This window comes from Dipodomys spectabilis, unplaced genomic scaffold (genome assembly GCF_019054845.1).
Source record: "Dipodomys spectabilis isolate Male_0828 unplaced genomic scaffold, ASM1905484v1 ptg000089l, whole genome shotgun sequence".
Lineage (NCBI taxonomy): Eukaryota > Metazoa > Chordata > Mammalia > Rodentia > Heteromyidae > Dipodomys > Dipodomys spectabilis.
Window position 1 is genome coordinate 22,678,412 of NW_024870766.1, and position 19,269 is coordinate 22,697,680.

General features: G+C 40.7%; 1 protein-coding gene across 1 annotated transcript in view; it reads left to right on the forward strand.

The window, feature by feature from the left end:
* The first annotated feature begins 7,929 nt into the window (after nt 1–7,929).
* Nucleotides 7,930–19,269, forward strand: part of Ifrd1 (interferon related developmental regulator 1) — a 47,455-nt gene continuing 36,115 nt past the window's right edge. Inside the window, exon 1 of the mRNA XM_042684631.1 lies at nt 7,930–8,113. The gene's annotated coding sequence lies outside the window, so the exon portion shown is untranslated. The remainder of the gene's footprint in view (nt 8,114–19,269) is intronic.

Genomic DNA, 19,269 nt, shown 5'->3' on the forward strand with positions numbered 1-19,269 from the left:
AAGGACCTGAGAAAGCACCAGAGAAATCTATGAAAGCTGCCATGCACAGAATTCAGGGTACCTCAAATTAGCTGACTTCCAGTCAGTGAGACAATAAAACAGTATCTATCACCCATTCTACCAACAGCTGTTTTTTTTTTTTTATTTCGCATCATCATGCCACAATTGGAGTTGAATCTGGCCAATACTTTGATCTACTTGAACAACACTGCTATTTAGTGAGATTGTCTGGAAGGAAAGACGGGCCACTGCACATGCAGTTTCCCGTGTACTTCCCTAACACTTGCTCAGCAGCAATGGCAAGTCCGCTTGTACACCCTAGGCATGAACCAGGATTGACCTCAGCTAGAAGGAATTTTGGAGAAGGCCTAGAGCCTCCTTCTGCCCTGTGGAGTATAAAACTCAGAGCTGTGTTTGTCCACTCCCATACCTTCCTACTTAAGTAGCTGTTATTTGAGGCTAGGCTCTGCAGAACTAGCAGTCATCTTGCAGCCATGTGTTTATCATCCTGTGGATGAGACCTTACTACCTGGGGAGGCATAGTTCTAAGTGTCTTGTTCCTGAAGGTGGAAATCTCTGTGGCTGAATATTACGTTAGAGCTGAGAGCAATTCAGCTGCTACAGACTGTCTCCAGTCAGGTAGGAGGTAGTCATTCTCTGCATTACAACCCCGAGGGTATTAGAATAGCTCCTTATCTTTGATCTTGTTAATTCTCTTAGCTGCTACTTTGATTGCAGAGTACCCTAAGAGCCCTAAAGAACATAGTTCATTCGAATCCTAAAGTTGGATAAAAGCAGGCTGTATTCTGAAGCAGGCCTCTAGAGGCCTGGTTTGACAGGCATCAAAATTCTCCAGCTAGCGTATAAAATAAAATAATAAAATAAAAATAATAAAACACATCTATTCCTTACTACTTGTTTCCAGGTCTGAAATTCTAATTTAAAGTCAATTTCTTCACACTGTCTTCAAGAGTCCCTTTAAAAATTAGAGCATCCTTAAGTCATATCAATTCACATGTGAACCAAGATGGAGAACTTTAAGATGGATATAAAAAGAATGAACTCTTAGGATCTGCTAGTAAGTACAAATCCTTGAGCTCCTCTAGGTACCTACTTGGAATTGATCATTGAAAGAGCCATGACCCAGTCAGGTGCCAGTGGTTTATGCCTATAATCCTGGCTACTTGGGAGACTGAGGCCTGAGGATCACAATTAGAAACCAGCCTGGGCAGAAAAGTCTGTAAGACTCTTATCTCCAATTAACTACCAAAAAGCTGGAATGGAGTTGTGGCTCAAGTGGTAGAGCACTATACTTGAGCACAAAAGCTCAGGAACAGTTCCCAGGCCATATGTTCAAGCCTTAGGACCAGCATCAAAAAAGGTCGGGTCTCAGACCAAAAAAAAAAAAAAAAAAGCCATGATCTAATGGGGCTAATGGCTATCTTAAAGCTCAAGTCACTGTTTCCAGACCTTCCACCCTGTGGATTTTCTATCCTAATTGACACCCTAAACTAATAGTGTGGACAACACTTTCTCTCTGTCTCTGTCTCCCCATCTCTCTTGGGACTGAATCCAGGGCCCTGTGCATGCTAGGCAAAAGGTCTAACTCTGAGCTACATGCCTACCCCAAATAGCATAATTTAAATGCTTAAAAGAGCTTTGCTGAAGTTTCTCTGGCTTGAAATTTCACTTCATAGCATGTGTACTTTTAGCAATTTGGGATTTGGAGGACGGAGTGGGGAAAGGAATGACAAAAGGAGCTGATGGATATTGGAGCAAGCAGACACGAGTTCCTGGCTTTAGCATTTCACTGAGGTCCAGTTCTGCTCTTGCTCCTCTTTCTATTGGATAGCACAGTCTCTTCTCTTACTCCTCCATCTCCATTCTTTCTTACCCTATACATTAAATATATCCTTGGGCTGGGAAGGTGGCTCAGTGGTAGAGTGCTTGCCTTGCATGCATGAGGCCCTGGATTCGATTCCTCAGCACCATATAAGCAGAAAAAAAAAAGCCGGAAGTGGTACTGTGGCTCAAGTGGTAGAGCGCTAACCTTGAGCTGAAGGGCTGAGGGACAGCGCCCAGGCCCAGAGTTCAGGCCCCACGATCGGACCAAAAAAAAAAAAAAAATATATATATATATATATATCCTTACTTTGAGTTATTAGTCCATTTAATGGATATCATTACACATTATATTAGCCTCACATTCTTTGAAGAAGCCTATTTTATAAACTAAATAACTGCTACATATGTTTATTAAACGTTCAGGGACTTTGTTTCCATAGCATCTTGAAGTAAAAAAAATTATTTAAACATTAGGCTAGATTATTCTGACACATTTCTTTATTTTTTTTGTTTTATTAAAACTTTTATTCTGCCATAATTTCAGATTCACAGAAAGGCTGCAAAAGAGTATAAAGAATTCATAAATACTCTTTGCCCAGATCACTCAACATTCATATTTTACCCTATTGTTAATTTGTTCTCCTCTCTGTTTTCTGAATTATCAGGGACGTGGCACCCAGTTACCCTTGAATTCTTTGGTGCCATTTTTTTTAAATTTTTTATTGTAAAGATACTATACATAGGTTTACAGTTACATGAGCAAGGTAATGAGTACACTTCCTATTGAACACTGTTACCCCCTCCATTGTTTTCTCCCTACCATCCCTTTCCTCCCTACCTTCCCCGAGGTTCTTTTTTTTAAAATTGTGATTAAGTGGTTACATAATTTCCCAAATTTCACAGTATTGTGGAATAATGATGCTCATTTAAAGTCACAAGTTCATTCTAACTTTCCTGGAGCAAATTGTCTATCACAGTCTATAACATATAACGGTGTACACATATATACCATACATGTGATCAGCAGCATGGGGATATTTAGTATTCCTTTTTTTTTTAATTAAGCATTTAAGGTTCTGTAAAGAAATACACACACTAAAGAAATCCTGATTTAAAAAAATAAAACGATAAGAATTTGTTGCAGCACCAATGAGACTCAATCTCTGCTTTAGACATGCAATTTTTAAGTACACTCTTAGGAAACAGCACATTCATGAGTGTTTCGTGGCTTGGTTCTGCAAAATACCTACACAGTCCAATTCTGAAACACTTCTACCACCATAAATCTTGGCCCTGTTTCTGTGTTCTCTTGCCCTCTGCTGGCTAACTTGAGACCTCCCAGGGAACATGTCAATCAGATACGGCATGAGTCACGGATGTCTGACTGCCTTCATCCCACTCACGGTTAGCTCCGTCGGCTAATGCCTCCTTGGCAACTTCCATGCCAAAGGTAAAAATGTGGCTTTAGACCCCACCTCCTTCCCTTCTTATCACCCTACCGGTGATTGATGGCTTCATTTCATGACATCTGTCTGTTCTCTGGCATCTTTAGAATTTTCTCCCTGCGCCCTATGGTTAACATGTATTCCGTACTATAGTATTCCTGCATTGTCTGTACTACATAATTAAGAAAGTTATCATACCATTGAGTAAATGCCAGGTGTATCATTCTGTCTTGATTATTAATTGTGTGATGCTTGTCTTATTTCCAGGCATAATTGTCATCTTTCTAGGCTTATTTACATTTAGCTCCGTCAGCTGCATACAAAAGAGGCACTGGCCATGGAAACTAGACCCTCACGTCTCCCTGAGACCTTCCAAGGCCATTCTTCACCTTCCTAGGCCCCCTCGGTCCACAGGCAGTGATCCAGATGGCACACAGGTCTAGGTGAGGCAGCACTTCCTCTGTGATCAGGTGGAGGAGCGAGAACCAGAGCACAGCCTAAGACCTGTGTTTCCAGGTCCTGCTGGTGTGAACCCCAGCAGACATTATGGAGATCTGTGGGCACTGTGCTGCCCTGTCTTGCACAACATCCCCACCAGCCTGGTACTCTGGGGTCAGCTCCATAACAGCTGCCTCTTTGGGATTTCTACTTCCCCATTGAAATCTAAATTGAAACCTGTAGGTTTGGCCCTTTCTGCCTAGATTCAACCAGGTAGGGATGGAAAATATCCTGCAAAAACTTTTTGTGTGTCTGTGCTAAACATGTAGAGACTTTCTTTTGTTATTATTGTAAAAAACAAACCAATAGAACACCATTTACATAATGTTTGCATTGTGTTATGTAATGCAAGCAATGCAGAGATGATCTGAAGTAGACAGATGGATAGATAGATAGATAGATATTGTATACACAAACTGCTTTGTTAAATGGTTACCTTTTATACAACTACTTAAAGGTAACAATGAAATAAACTGTATTGGAAGATGTATGAAGTTGTATGCAAACAAGACACCATTTTATATAAGAGATTTGAACATTTGAAAATGTTGGTGTAGTCCCAGATCCTGGAAACAATACCCCACGGAGACACACACACACACACACACACACACACTTACTTATGCTAACAGGATATGTTTCTGTATTATTTTATTTTATTACTTTATCATATGATTTTATTTTAGGTTTTAGTTTTGGCTGTCCTTGTTCACTTGGACTTCTTCCAGCGGGTGAGTATGTGGAGAAATTTCAATTTAGGTAGCTGGTATTGTTATGATTTTACAGGACAATGGCAGGAATTCTTCTAATTTTGCTTGTTCTCTCAGTGAGGTAGAAAACAAGACAACCAGCTAAATGAGGAAAAGGGAGGAGAGGGAGAAGGAAAGATGGCTAGTTATCTGGAGGAGATGAAGACAAAAGATCAGGCAGTATGAGTGCTTAGCAGTCGAAGGCATCACTTGATGTTTGTGGCAATAAATTTGAAGTAAGCAAATTTGAAGTAGTCAGTATGATTGTGGGCTTTTCTCCAGCTGCATCCTGTTGTAGTTTGGTTAAAGGAGTTCAAAACAGAGTAGAAAACAGATATGAGGGAAATTTTAAAGCACCTCTATGAAGCACAAAATAGGAAGATGTGCTATATTTCTGGATGAGATGAAGCTGTATCATAGAGATGTCAGTCATCACACAAGAATATTCAGGACTCCACCGCCCCAAGAAGCATAATGGACAAAAGTTATGAAGTTATTCTTCAAACAAGAACAAAATTTAAGAAAGAAAGTAGCCCTTCACTATCTGAAAAGTTCTTAATTCCTTCTTATATTAAGAGGAAAAAATGATGCTGAACATTGTCTCACACCTGTCATCCTAGCTTCTTAAGAGTTTGACACCTCGAGAATGGGGTACAAAAACCAACTGAGCAGAAAAAGTCCTGAGAGACGCTATCTTCAGACTGGAGGCATGGCTCAGGTGGTAGAGTGCCTGTTCTGAGCAAGCAAAATGAACCTGAAACACTTAAAAATATTGTCATCATCATCGGATGAGAAAGTGTGTTGCTGTAGAAAGTGTGTTACTGTCTTTGCTGGTGTGGATGCAATATGGTTCAACCTTTGAGGGGAATAATCTGAAATTAATTAATATAACTATTTTAATTTACTTGTTGAGATTTGGCATTTTTAAGAATCTTTAAAAATTTAATATGAACAAGAAGTATTCATTGTGGCAAGCATTATTTGTAATAGCAAATGATTATAAGCAATCCAAATATCTGTCAATAAGGGACTTGTTCAATTGGGCTGGGTCCACAAAATAGAGAATGGAACAGTTATAAAAAGGAAAACAAACAAGACAAAAACCAAAGGATGGTTGGAATAACTCTGTGATAGACTGCAAGCTTAGCATGTTTAAGACCTTGTTAGAACCCCAGTACTACACACATACAAATGCTCTCTAAAAAACATGCTTCAGAATAAGAGATCAGATGAGTATAGAAATGGAGGGACAAAGGGCAAACAAATGCAGCAATGGTACTCACTGGAAACTAGGTTGAAATAGAACTATACAACTTGGGGCTGGGAATGGGAAGGACAAACTGGGAGAGAGAGAAGGAAGGGGTGACATTGTCCAAAAGGAAATGTACTAGCTAACTCACAAGCAATTGTAACCCCTCTGTACACCACCGTTAGAATAGCAATAAAAAACTGAAATTATATAAATAAAGTTATCCTTTGTGTAATGAAGGAGAGGAAATTAGACTGTATTTTTTAGGCAATAGTAAAACCTGGAAAGAATGAAAAATTAGTTTAAAAAATGGTTTCTCAAAGAGGACAGGAAAAAGGGACCAAGGAGACAGAGCTGGAGTTAACATTTCTCCAATCTCAGTCTTCTGAGTAGCTATTTGCAGGTATAAGCCATTACATACAGCTCTATAGTGCTATCTTGTGTTTGTGTGTGTGTGTGTGTGTGTGTGTGTGTGTGTGTGTGTGTGTCCTGGGGCTTGAACTCAGGGACTAGGTACTGTCCCTAAGCTTTTTTTGGGGAGAGGGGTCCAGTTGTGGGGCCTGAACTCTGGGCCTGGGCACAGTCCCTCAGCTCTTCAGCTCAAGGCTAGCACTCTACCACTTGAGCCACAGTGCCACTTCTGGCTTTTTTTTTCTGCTTATGTGGTGCTGAGGAATCGAACCCAGGGCCTCAAGCATGCAAGGCAAGCACTCTACCACTGAGCCACCTTCCCAGCCCTGTCCCTAAGCTTTTATGCTTAAGACTAGGGCTCTACCACTTGAGCAACATCTTTACTTCTGGCTACTTAGAATTTTTTTTCTGTTAAAAAGAAACAAGACAAAAAAGCAAAAGCTAAAGCTATTAATGAAAACAGAATTACTATTCCTATTAAAATGTATAGAGATAAGATCAGAAGCAAACATAGCATTGTCAACAGTCATTGTCCTTGAGTAGTAAAATTATTGTGCTTTTTAACATGATCATAATATAGTGTAGTATGAGATCCCTACCTTTGAATGTCTATTGCTTGCATCACCCACTTGCGAGAAGTTGGTACCTAAGAGGGAAGGAAGTGTCTGAGATGGTGGTTGCTGCTCTCTAAACCACCGAGTCCCACTCATGTCCTGTCACCTGCAGTGGCTACGGTCATGATCGCAAGGGGAGGTACTTGTGACCACTCAGTCTTTACATCTGAGATTTCTAACCACTTCACATTTCACAAGCAAGGAAATAGGAACTGGGGCCTCTCAAGACGTTAGAAGGCAAGTTTCTTTGCCAATCCAGAAAGGCGTTTCTCATGATGCTTCTTTTCTAAAGGCGTCCATCAGATCTGTAACTCATATAACATTTGTGCAGCTCAGTGGAAACTAAAAATCAGAGCTAATCATTTACCTTGTAATTCAATGGTAAATGGCAAGGATGAATTAGGTACCAAAATTGTCATCTGTTATAGAGACTCTTTATCAGCCATCTTTAGAACTAGCAGCACTTTAGATGACCCAAATAAGGAAATTAATAAAGGAATGGCACTCACATCTGTCTTCCAGAAAATACATCTAATCCCCTTGCCCCCCTTAGCTTCATTTTTGTCCATTACCACTTTACACAGGTCCTTTATTTGTTTCCTACTTCCTTTCACCTAACTTTTCTAAGAGAGGAACCTGAGTAGTGTTCCCCAGGAAGAAGTTGGTCTTGTTTCTCCTCAAGTTGTCCCTCTGATTTGAAGTAGGAATTCCCAGGTGTCTAAAGGCACTGGCCCATCTGACTCCAACTCTGGAACTGAGATCAGGAGCCTTGTGCCCAGAGAAGGAAAATAACCAGTTGGATCAGTGTGTAAGGGACGGGAGCAGAAAGAGGGCTGAGACAAAGCGAAGGCCAGCTGTAAGTGGGTCAGGAGACCAGAGTGGATGGAGTAGTCCCTGGAATGATCTCTGTGGAGGATTTCAGGCCTGCACCGCCCCACCCTACCCCAGGGGCTGGGTGACTCAGCACTTCCTATTCTTATCAAGGCCAACCACAGGAGGCCCTACCAAGGCTGACCGCTGCTAAAACCTGACCAGTCTCCTTCTGCTTTCTGGTTCATTCTGGCTCTGTAGAACTAAAAGGTCGTTTCAAAAGGGATGTGTGTAAGTCATCCCAGTATTGGATGTTCCTACTTAACTTTTTTTTTTTTTTAATCTTTCTACTTGAACCAGCAGCTGAAATGGGTCTGATGCCAGGTGCTTTATCTGGTGGTGCTGTCCTATGATATTTCATGTTCACTGGTGACGGCTGGATTAACAACTTCACATGAACATCTTGTGTCATTCTCAGAAGCTGACCACCAGGTAAGGATTATCATTTCCCTTTGCAGAGGCTTTAGAGATGGCAGGTTACTCAAGGTCTGAGACTCTAACTCAAGCCTTTTGACATAAGAGCCATGGTTTTAATTTGTATTCATTATTGCCTAGCAGAGATCAGAAATGGTCTGAGATTAAACAAAAAGTAAAAGACGATCATATGCATGAGTCTATGGAAAAAATTAAAAGCCAATAGTGGGTTTAAAAGGAGTTGAGAAAGGAAGGAATGAGGGAGGGAAGTACTTGCTGTTGGTAGAAAATCAAGACCATGGACTCTCAATGGCCACGGACAACCATAGTGGATCATTTACCTTCCTAACCTTGTTTCAAGATGAACATGTTGTGTTGCTTCCATTATCCATATCTGAGTCTATTAGCTGGATTTGAGTTCTTCCAGCGTTGGAGGACAGGTGTGTATACTGTGTGACATCTGTCATTTTGTGTGCCTATCTCTACTCTCCCTGAATTTTTCACTTTTATAGTAACTGAGTAAGGAAGCAGAGGCCTGGCATTGTCTTCTAAAGGTTGTCACTGGAATGCATACATTGCCTTCCAAAAAGGCAAATACTCGATCTTGTTTACTTCTATATCCTAAGTATGGGAACATAAGAGGTGATCTTTATGGATAGAATGAAGAATTTGTAAATAAATGAATTAAACAGGCAAAGATGAGGCAGAACATCTCTGTGTCTTCAAAATTGTCTTTGTTAATTAGAGACTAAGGAGGAATGGATGATAGATGATATTTTGGGGGATATAAGGTTGAGTAGGATTTGGGACAGAAAAGCTTGGAGTTTAGGGCTTCATTGTGGCCAAAACTAGAAAGCTGGTGGGTACTATAAACTTTGCAATCTAACTTTCCCTCCACATTGATCAGTGTGTTTGTATAATGTCCTCATACTTCCCTGCATTCTGCAAAGAAAGGTGCCCTTTCTACTTAACAAGGCTAAAATCTCCAGGTTTACTCCATGGATACTTGTTACCTTTCTATTGATATCATCAAACTTTTCCTTAAGGAAAATAAAAAACAAAACAAAACAAAACTTCAAGTGACTCTGCAGTTCTTTCTGGTCAACACTTATTTCTCTTCTGCCACTTAATGTTATACCGGAATAAACGGCCCATCCAATTTGGTTGGTTTGATTGAGACAGGGACTCACTATGTAGCCTAAACAGTCCTCGAACCTACAATCTCCCTGCCTCAACTTCCCAAGTGCTGGGATTATAGATGTACCACCAGGCCCATCTTTGATCTACACTTTTTAATCTTCATTTGTTCTTTCTCTATTGTTAATCATATGAAATCTTCTCTAATTTGCTTTACTAAATCTACTAACTTATTAAACTCTTTTGTAGAAACAAATACTCTATATCAGACCCCTGGTTATCCCTGGTATCCTTCGTCCTTCTTCTTACCAAGTTTTAGCTGAGAATATGTATGCCCAAGCAGAAAATAGCCTTTCTCAGCCTCTCTTGCAGTTGGGTGTAGACATCCATCTGGCCACGAGGTGGGGCAATTCTGGCTTCCCTAAAAACTAACCACTTCTCTCCTTTCTCTTCAGTTCTCCATGCTATTTGGAAGATTCTTGCAAATGATATTAAGATGGCAGAGGTTGTTGGGGACAGCAGTGCTGCCCGGTGAGTCTAGGACTGTGCATCTCTGGATCTGTATATAAGGAAGGAATAAACCTGTATTTTTATCATTCTATGTTGGGGCCCCTATCTCTAGCAAGTATCCCCACTAAACTCCTTTACCTTTTTGTAAAATAATGTGAGCTGGGGGCTGATGGCTCACGCCTGTAATCCTAGCTACTCAGGAGGCTGAGATCTGAGGATCATAGTTCGAAGTCAGCCCAGTAGGAAAGACCATGAGACTCTTTTCTCTAAGTAACCACCAGAAAACCAGAAGTAGTGCTATAAATTGAGTGGTAGAGCACCAGCCTTGAGCAACAAGAGCACAGGGACAGCACCCAGGCCCCAAGTTCAAGCCCCACAACGGACAAAATAATAAAATAAATAAAAATGAGGTGCATGCAGTGTAGAAACTTGACTAGCTGATTAGCAAACATAGATGTCAGTTCTCCTGCGGTTATGAGTCATTATTCTCATACTTCATTCCCTGCTTACTTCTCTCCTACCTATAGGCTTGGGCATTCTCCAGAACTAAGCTCTCTATTCTCTTGTCCCTCTGTGCTCTGTCATGAGAATGACTCATCTAGTGACTAATGTGCTCATTCATTCGGAACTAGTGAGTATCTCTGTTCTATGAGCACTGCGGATAGAAAATGAACCAAATGTGGGTCCTCCTTATAAGGGGTCATACACTGGAGAGGAAAGAGAAAGGAATATATAAACAAGTCGCCTCTGGCGCCTCACTTGTGAGATTACAGAGGAAGGCACTTGACTGATTTGGAAGGAGCCATGGGGTGGGTGTTAGTGAAGGTGGCAGCAGAAGGCGAGGCTTATAAAAGGAGCAGGAAAGGAGTTAAGTTACAGGAAAAGGAAGGTGATGATACTGAGCTGAGAGGTGAGCCAGAAACCAAAACCTAGGTGTGAGGACTTGGTAGGTATTGGCAGAGAGCTGCATGCATTGTGTTACTGATGTGGGAAAAGGGCGGAGTCAGGAGCTGAGGCTGAGTGGCGGCTATGGCTCAAGTGACAAGGTGCCAACCTTGAGCAGAAAAGCTAAGGGACAGCAGGGAGACCCGGAATTGAAGTCCCCACAACCAAAATTTAAAGAAAGTGAAAGAAATGAATCTGAGAGATATTAAGAGAAGAAAATTGGCATGGCGTGGTAGCTAGAGAGGATAAAAAGGAAACATCAAAGATGACTCCCGGGATTCTGGCTCAGATGGTAGCCAGATGAGGGCTTTCCTTGCTACCCACCCACGGTGTGGTTTATTATGCAGGCTAGTCTTATTTCAGTCTTCCTTCCTGGCTGGGCCTAGGAGAGGCCCTAGCAATTTTGTCTTCTCAGGTCTATGTCCTTTTCCCTACTTTGGGCCTCTATGCTCTTTAGCTGGTATTCGTTTCAGTCTATCCATCCTTTGTCAGTTCCTCCTTCTTCTTACCACTAGTTAAACATTCCTCAAATGTAGCTGCCATCATATCAGTGCTCTCCTCAGAACTGTGGTTATCACATTAACGCCTTTGCAATTTGATAGCTTCACCTTGAAGTTATCTTTATCTTCTTCTCTATAAAACCAATCTTCCAGTAAGTTTTTAGCATTTTTTAAAAGAAACTTTTGGTCCAATAATCCAATGTATACTCTACAAAATTAAGAAGAGTGAGGGAAGGGGTTGACGGGGGACAGCTGGGAATGTCAAAAGGGGTGACATTGATAAAGGTATATTGTATTCATAAACTGCTTTGCTAAATGGCAATTCCTTTGTACAACTACTTAAAGTAATAATTTAAAATAATAATAATAAGCACATTCTAAAATAAAAATAATAAGTACATCCTAAAAATAAAAACACTTTTGGTCAAGGAGCAGGGAAGTCATTTGCGAATGTTTAAAGTCTGCTCTGTAGGAATTTACCAATGGAGCTGCTGCTGTTGTGATTATTCTGTTGATTCTTGTTTGCCAGCCATCCTCCTGCTTTGTTTTTATACCAACTGTGGCTTTTCTACCTTTAAAGACTTGGCTCTTCTCAAACTTGGAAATTCAGTGATGACTGCTGTTAGGAATGTCTCATACCTGCAGAAACCAGACAAACATCATCCTTTTTTGTGCTGTAGGGTATGTTCAGCACGTGAATACACTTTAAAATCCTGGCTTTGGTAACCTTGAGTCAAAAGCAATTTGCATTTTCAAATATGAACCCTTGAACATTAGGTAGTGAATCATTCCAACCACAGAGCTGACCTGGTCCATTTTCTCATCTGAAAGAGGAGCTGCTTTCAGTGTTGTTTACTTCATTGTCCTCTGATAAATTACTTCTGAGGGTTTTCCTGTTATCTGAGCAGCGGCTGCCCCTTCTATGAAAAATCGAATTTATTTCTAAGCTTCCCCTCTCCCCCATTACGTCCCGTCGGCTTCAACAAATTCTCACTCAGAAGCACTGAAATGGGACTCATAATGTCAATTTATTATCTTAGCAATCTTTATAAACAAGCCAGTCTTACCACATTCTCTTCTTTTTAGAGATGAGGTGGGCCTAGCATCTTTCTAAAGAAGAAAAGAACATGCAGTACAACCTCATATTACACAAATTTCAGCCAGCTTACATTTTCCACTGATAGTCCTTCAGTTTCTCTGGTAAGAGGAGAAGGAAATAAAAGTTAGCGCAGTTCTCTTAGGAGATGTTTCTGCGCTGTAGTACACAGCCTTGATGTTTCAATTCTTTCTCCTCCTCCTCACTCTCCAGGTATGTAGCACATTGGCAGATGCAAATAATGGGACCATGAGTCTCCTGGTCCCCGTCCACCAGGAGGACCTCTCTGCTTCTCACTATTTCCTAAAAGAAGCCATTTGTACAAGGAACACAGGCATTTCTAGCTTAACAATACCTAAAAGGTGCAGCCTGAGGCAGGTGCAGGAGTTGGAAATTGAGTTCTTTTCTGGAAAAATACTGTTTTCTTGATGCCAACTCACTCCTGTCTTCTCAAGCCTTCTGATGTTGTGATGCTTTAGGGGATGTACGAATGGTTTGTGTTTGGAGTCAACAGAAAGAAGCTTGGTAGCAGCCTGGGGGAGGTGTTTATATGAGTGCTAAGGGTGGCCTGTGGAAGACGTGCACTGTGCTCAAAGAGAACATCGGCAGCCACCGGAGGAACAGAGCAGGCTCACACTCCTCAAGGGTTTTCAGATGTGTATAAAACTTGGTGCAATACTAAGCTTTCTTCCAACTATACACGACATGGTCTCTGATTCTTGTTGCCCATGGAATACTAGAGAAGTGTTGTAACATTTGCTTGATGTGGAGTAAGCACTAATGAGCTCATCCAGCCCCTGCCTGTTCCATAGGAGCATTAATTTCCAAGGCTAGTGCTATGCCACTTGAGCTACAGCTCCACTTCTGGCTTTTTCTGGTGGTTGATTGAAAATAAAGATGTCTAAAACTTTCCAGCCAGGGCTGGTTTTGAACTGCAATTCTCAGGTCTCAGTCTCCTGAGTCACTAGGACTACAGTGAGTTATTGGTGCCCAACCTACTTCACTTTTTCTTTCCTTTCCCTTCCTCCCTCTCTCCCTCCTTTCTTCCCTTCCTTCCTTCCTTCCTTCCTTCCTTCCTTCCTTCCTTCCTTCCTTCCTTCCTTCCTTCCTTCCTTCCTTCCTTCCTTCCTTCCTTCCTTCTTCCTTCCTTCCTTCTTTCCTTCCTTCCTTCCTTCCTTCCTTCCTTCCATTCCTCCCTCCATCCCTCCCTCCTACCTTTCTTTTAGTGCCCATCTGTGGCTTGAACTCAAGGCCTAGATGTTCAAAGCTAGGACTCTACCACTTGAACCACAGCTCCACTTTCAACTTTTTTGGTGCTTAATTGGAACTAAGAGTATCGTGGACTTTCCTGCCTGGGGACTTTTCTACTTGGGCTGACTTCGAACCACAATCCTCAGATCTCAGCCTCCAGAGTAGCTATAATTACAGGTGTGAGTCACTGGCATTCAGCTCTTTTAATGCCAGTAGTAAGGCTTAAACGCAGGGCCTTGTGCTCTCACTTCCCTGACCCCAAGCTGATACTTTACCACTGAGTCATATCTTCACTTCAGGGGTTTTACTAGTTAGCTGCCAGGGGACTTTTCTGCCCAGACTGGCTTCAAACCACAACCTTCCAATCTTAGCATCCTGAGTCACCAAGATTACAAGCATGAGCCACTGGCATCATGCTGTAAATACTTTTATTCTTCTCTGTTCTATAAGTGGTTGACTATGTGAGAGGAGATAGATGAGAGTTATTTTAATTAATTAATTAATTAATTGTGTGCCGGTACTATGTCTTGAACTCAGGCACTGGTGCTGCCCTTAGCTTTTTGGCTCAAGCCTGGCATTCTTACACTTGAAGCCACAGTTCCTCTAGTTAAATGGAGATAAAGGCTTCGGGAACTTTTTCTGCCTGTGATGATTTTGAACCAGAATCCTCAGATCTCAGCCTCCTGAGCAGCTAACATTACAGATAAAGCCACCAGCACCCATCAAGAAGGTATTTTATACAGAGGGAGTCTGAAGGATGTGGAAGGCCCACACTGCTTGTTTGCAGGTTGACAGCTCCCCCATTGCCCAGCTGCCCTAGTTACCTATGCAGCCCAGTGCCTGAAATAGAGGATTCTTCCAGTACCCTGTCTTCTATAGACAAGTATCATGTTCCCAGCTAATTGATACAGATACTCCCCACGGGACAGTGAAGGAGGAGGGGCATTCCTCAGGGCTCCTTTGGCTCAGTGTTTGACATAATTCATCCTTGAGGTGGATGATTTTGTGGATTTCTTTCTTTCTGCTCTCTCTTCTCTCGCCCTTCTGTCTCTTCTTCCTTCCTCCCTCCTCCTCTCTTCCTTCCCTTCCTGTGTCCTTGATCCTCCTATGAAATTTTCCGCTCATTATTTTCCCCACTGTGTGGCTGCTACCATCAGTGAATTCTTATGTTCCCTAGCGGTGGGCAAAAATCTGTTTCCATTATTACTGGCTTGGAGGACACAGAGGGGGGTCGGGCCAGGAGGTTACTGCTTAGACATTTTTTCTTTTTGCCTAGAAATGATCAAATAAAGACAAATAACATTAACCGTATATCCTATTCTATGTTTTGAGTTAAAGTAGGTTGATCTCAGTCTATAAATTCAGGGCAACGAAATTTCAATTGGTAATCAGTGTAACAGCTCTGTGTTCCTTCTCTTTCCTAAGTGGGACTCCAGTGCTCCTTAGGGCATCTACTTCTCTGTTTTGGAGAACAAGAAAAATACACAGCAATTTGGAATGCTGTGTTGAGATCACCTAGAATCCAGGTTATGAATGAGGTGTAGTCATTTATTTTTAGATCCCCTCCCACCATCCTTTCCCACCCAGTACAGTCATTCCTCCTTCCCTTTGTGTTGTAATGCTGCCAGGGAAGTATCCCAGGCAGTAGGAAACTCCCGCCCACTGACCTCTATATCCTGTTTCTTCTTATGAATTAAAATGCATTCGTTTTAGGTCTCAGGGTGTGGCCTGCTTGGCAAGTACAGGGCCCTGAGTTCAAACTCCAGTGCTGCTCAAAAACAAAGAAATGAAGATACATGTTTCAGAACTGATTCCTAAAAATGCAAAACCTGTACATATCTAAACATAATGGAATATTTGGTGAGATGTTTTGATTCCTGTATCCTTGTAAAATGTTCGCAGCCAAGGCGGCAAACCCACCTCCTCACATCATTAGCTCGGAGTCTCCATGGAAAGAAGTAGACATTGTAAAAGTCAAATTTGATGCTTGTTTGCCTTTTTTAAAATGAGCTTTAAACCCAGAATGTTCATTAGGCAGGTACTCTACCACTTGAGCCACACCATCTTTTTTGGCTGAGATAAAATATTATTTTTGAGGTAAGAATATTATTTTTTGCCTTGGTCACTATTAACATAGCTGAAGTGACTGGCACTTGCCACTACGTACAGCTTTCTACTAGTTGAGACAGGGTATTTTGAATTTTTTGCCTGGGTTGGCCTTCAATTGTGATGTACTCATTTATACATACTTATGTGATGTACTTATTTATAAATATCCGTTTGGGTATTCATCCCATTTTAAAGTACCAATAAATATCTATTAAACTGAAGAGTGATTTTTGCTGACTGTCAAATGACAGTGTTACTGTGTTGGAGATTTGTGTGTGCACGTGCGCGTGCACGTGCGCTGTTGCTGAGGCTTGAACTCAGGATCTGGGTGCTGTTCCTTACCTTTTTTGTTTTTTGCTCAAAGCTGGCACTCTACCACTTGAGTCACAGCTCCACGTCTGGCTTTTTGGTGATTGATTAGCAATGGACTTTCCTCCTGAGGCTGGATTCAAACTGTGATCCTCACTCAGATCACAGCCTCTAGAGTAGCTAGGATTATAGGCATGAGCCTCTCATGCCCAGCTTGTGTTGGGAGACCAGCCACTTACCATGTCCTCTTACTACCTATCCTTCTAATTGCATGACCATGGATACCTATGACATGACACTTTTTATCTCCTCCTATTTTCAATCCATTTGTTTTGACTATCAAAAATCAACAACTGTAAAAGCCAGGATCCAGTGTTTCACAATGATAATCCTAGCTACTTGGAAGACAGAGAAATAGAGGATCAAGGTAAGTCTGGGCTGCAGAGTTCATGAGACTTCTTTTCAACCTATAGCTGAGTATAATGGTGTGCTTTTCATCCTGTTACATGGGAAGCTGAAATTTGGAAGATTGTAGTACCAAACTGGCCTGAACAGAAAATTGGGAATGACTTCGTTTCCAAGGAGGGAAGAAACCTAAAAGTAGATGGATGGTGTCTCAGCAGAAAGCAAGACCCTATCTCAAAATGTCTGTGAAATGAGACCTTAAAGGAAATAATATTCTTTCTTCTTCTTGGAAAATTACTAAGTGAAAGGAAAAAATTAAATAAAGTTTCTTAGCTTCATGAAAATAATAAGTTTCAGTAAAATGCAAGACTAGAACTGTGTTCAGAAATATCACGCCAGCCAGCAAGTGTGAGGTTTTGAGTTCAAACCCCACTATTGGCAAAAACAAAAACAAAAACAAAAAACAAATCAACTATTGCTTGCTAGCTACTGTAACTACCAGGCAGTGGTAATTTATGTATGCTCTCTATAATCCTTGCAGTCATGTTGTAAGGAATCCTTCACTCATTGGTTCATTGAGCAACCGTGCATCAAGCTCTGTGTTAAATGCTTGGGATACAACAATGAACAAGACAGACATAATCCTGATCTTTACAGCATTTAGAAGCTAAATCTGAGAACTCGCTATGAAGAGACACACTCAATGACCAAGCTACAACTTGAGTCCAGTTCCAAACCTCATACTGCCTCTGACAAATAGTGATACTTGATTATGAAGACCTGTCCCATTTATACCTAGGCTCCTTTTTAAACCTTTCACACCAATTTCAAGTGTAATTATTATCCTTACTTTACAAATGAAGATTCAGTGTGAAGTAATTTACCCAAATTCCAGATAGTGGGTGGCAGGGCCAAGACCTGGGTGCTTGTATGTTCAGCTCCAGATCTCATGCTGCCACAATTCAGTCACTCTGCTGCTGAGAAGATGAAGATTCATGCCCTGTGTTATAGATGCTCAGAGGGAGCAGATAAGTGCAGTCCACACCAAGCAGAATATCATATGGCCACCGTAAGTATAAAAGTATAAGTCCACTGCTTTGGGATTGAGGAAGGAATTAGTCTAATTATCCCTTGGAAACAGAGGAAAAGGAAGCCTTTCTTTAATAGACTGATTTATAGAGTATTATCATTCAGGCAGGAAATGGCCTACTATTCTCTTTAGAAATACAATAGATAGAATTTAGGGTTGTTTTATTTCCTTAATTGTTTGTTATTGTGGGTTGCTATTATTTTGTTCAATGAATATATTCACAATACAAAAATTACCCAGTGGTACAATGAGTATAGCATTTCAGTTTCAGAGAAGTTAAATTGTTAAAAATGCATGTATATTAGAATCAGCTAAATATAGTTCTTATAACCCAAGAGTATGTCTTGCTCTCTATTCAAGATATTTTAATTAGTAAAATTATTAAAGAGATACAGTAAAAGGTGAAAGATTTATACGATCTGAAGAGTACAGAGACAGTCACTTTCAACGAGGACTCAATGGGACTGCTGTGTACAGCTGTTTACTTTGTGCACTACAGAGCTGGTGAGGAGCAAAAATCTAGCCAAAATCTAAAATCTGGCTAAAATCTTTCCATAGTATTCTCCATTGCAGGACTACTTCTCTCTCATCAAAAGGGAGTTGTTCCTGTGTGTGTGTGTGTGTGTGTGTGTGTGTGTGTGTGTGTGTGTGTGTGAAAACTATGAGTTAGAAAGAGATTGTTCTATGAGCTAGTGGGGACAGGGAAGGGTTGTAGCCAGCCAGGATTGTAGTGTACTTCTCATGACAACACATTTTTCTTATGTACAATGTAACAAACTAGCTTAGTAAGCTGGAAATTACATTTGAGAGTAACTCAACACACTGTACACTCAGTAAATGAAAAGTTTCATTGTTTCCATATTGCTATATAAAAGAATTATAATGTGGAGTAAAGTTTAATGACTTCAATTGTCAATAAACAACATATTTGCATATCATGTCAGGGTTTTGGCATACCATCTGAGTTCCATTTGGGACAGTTTTGGGGCTTCATATTACACAGCTATACAAATATATAGAATGATTCAAGAAGAGTTGAACACTGAACAAAGACAAACATGTGGCCAAAGCTTAACACTTTCTGAACAGGGAGATACTGAAAAGTCAGTTTGGCTCCTATATCACTGTGTGTTACCTAGTTATTGAACTTGAGGTTGAGCAATCTTAACTAAAAAAAATCCAAAATCTTAGGATTTTGGCGTGCTTCATTAATTCAGGTTAGATACTTAAGTAAAGTCTATGCCAACATCCCCACTCTGAAAAACTCCAACATCTGAAGAGCTTCTAGTTTCAAGTATTTTGAATAAGGAATATTCAACTTGTAATACGTGTCAGAAACATTTGATTCTTTTGAATCATTCTATATCACTTAGCAGCTTCTAAGACTTTTCAAGTAGCAATGTGGCACACCTCATTTGAGTTGCTATTTCCTTTCAATAAATACTTATTATGACTTACATTAGAAGATGGCTTTTGTAAGTTAGACTAATGGTGGACAATGGTAATAATTGATCATGATCATCATATTTTAGATTTCAATGACTGACAGTAGCATTACCTGTCTAATCACAAAATTCCTTAAAAATCAAATGCAATATATCCTCCTGCAGAACCAGTGTCTCAAAAACCTCTGAGTTGTCATAGTGACCATGGAATTATGAGCCACTCCAGGCCTTATTCTTGTAGAATGTGAAGTTTCCCAGAACAATGAGTCATCATTAAAGTGGAGAGGGCATGAAATGGTTCCTTCATTAAAGCAGCCAGCGTTTCACTGTAAAACATGGTCTTACAATGTGTTCATCACTAACCAGAGATTGTCAGC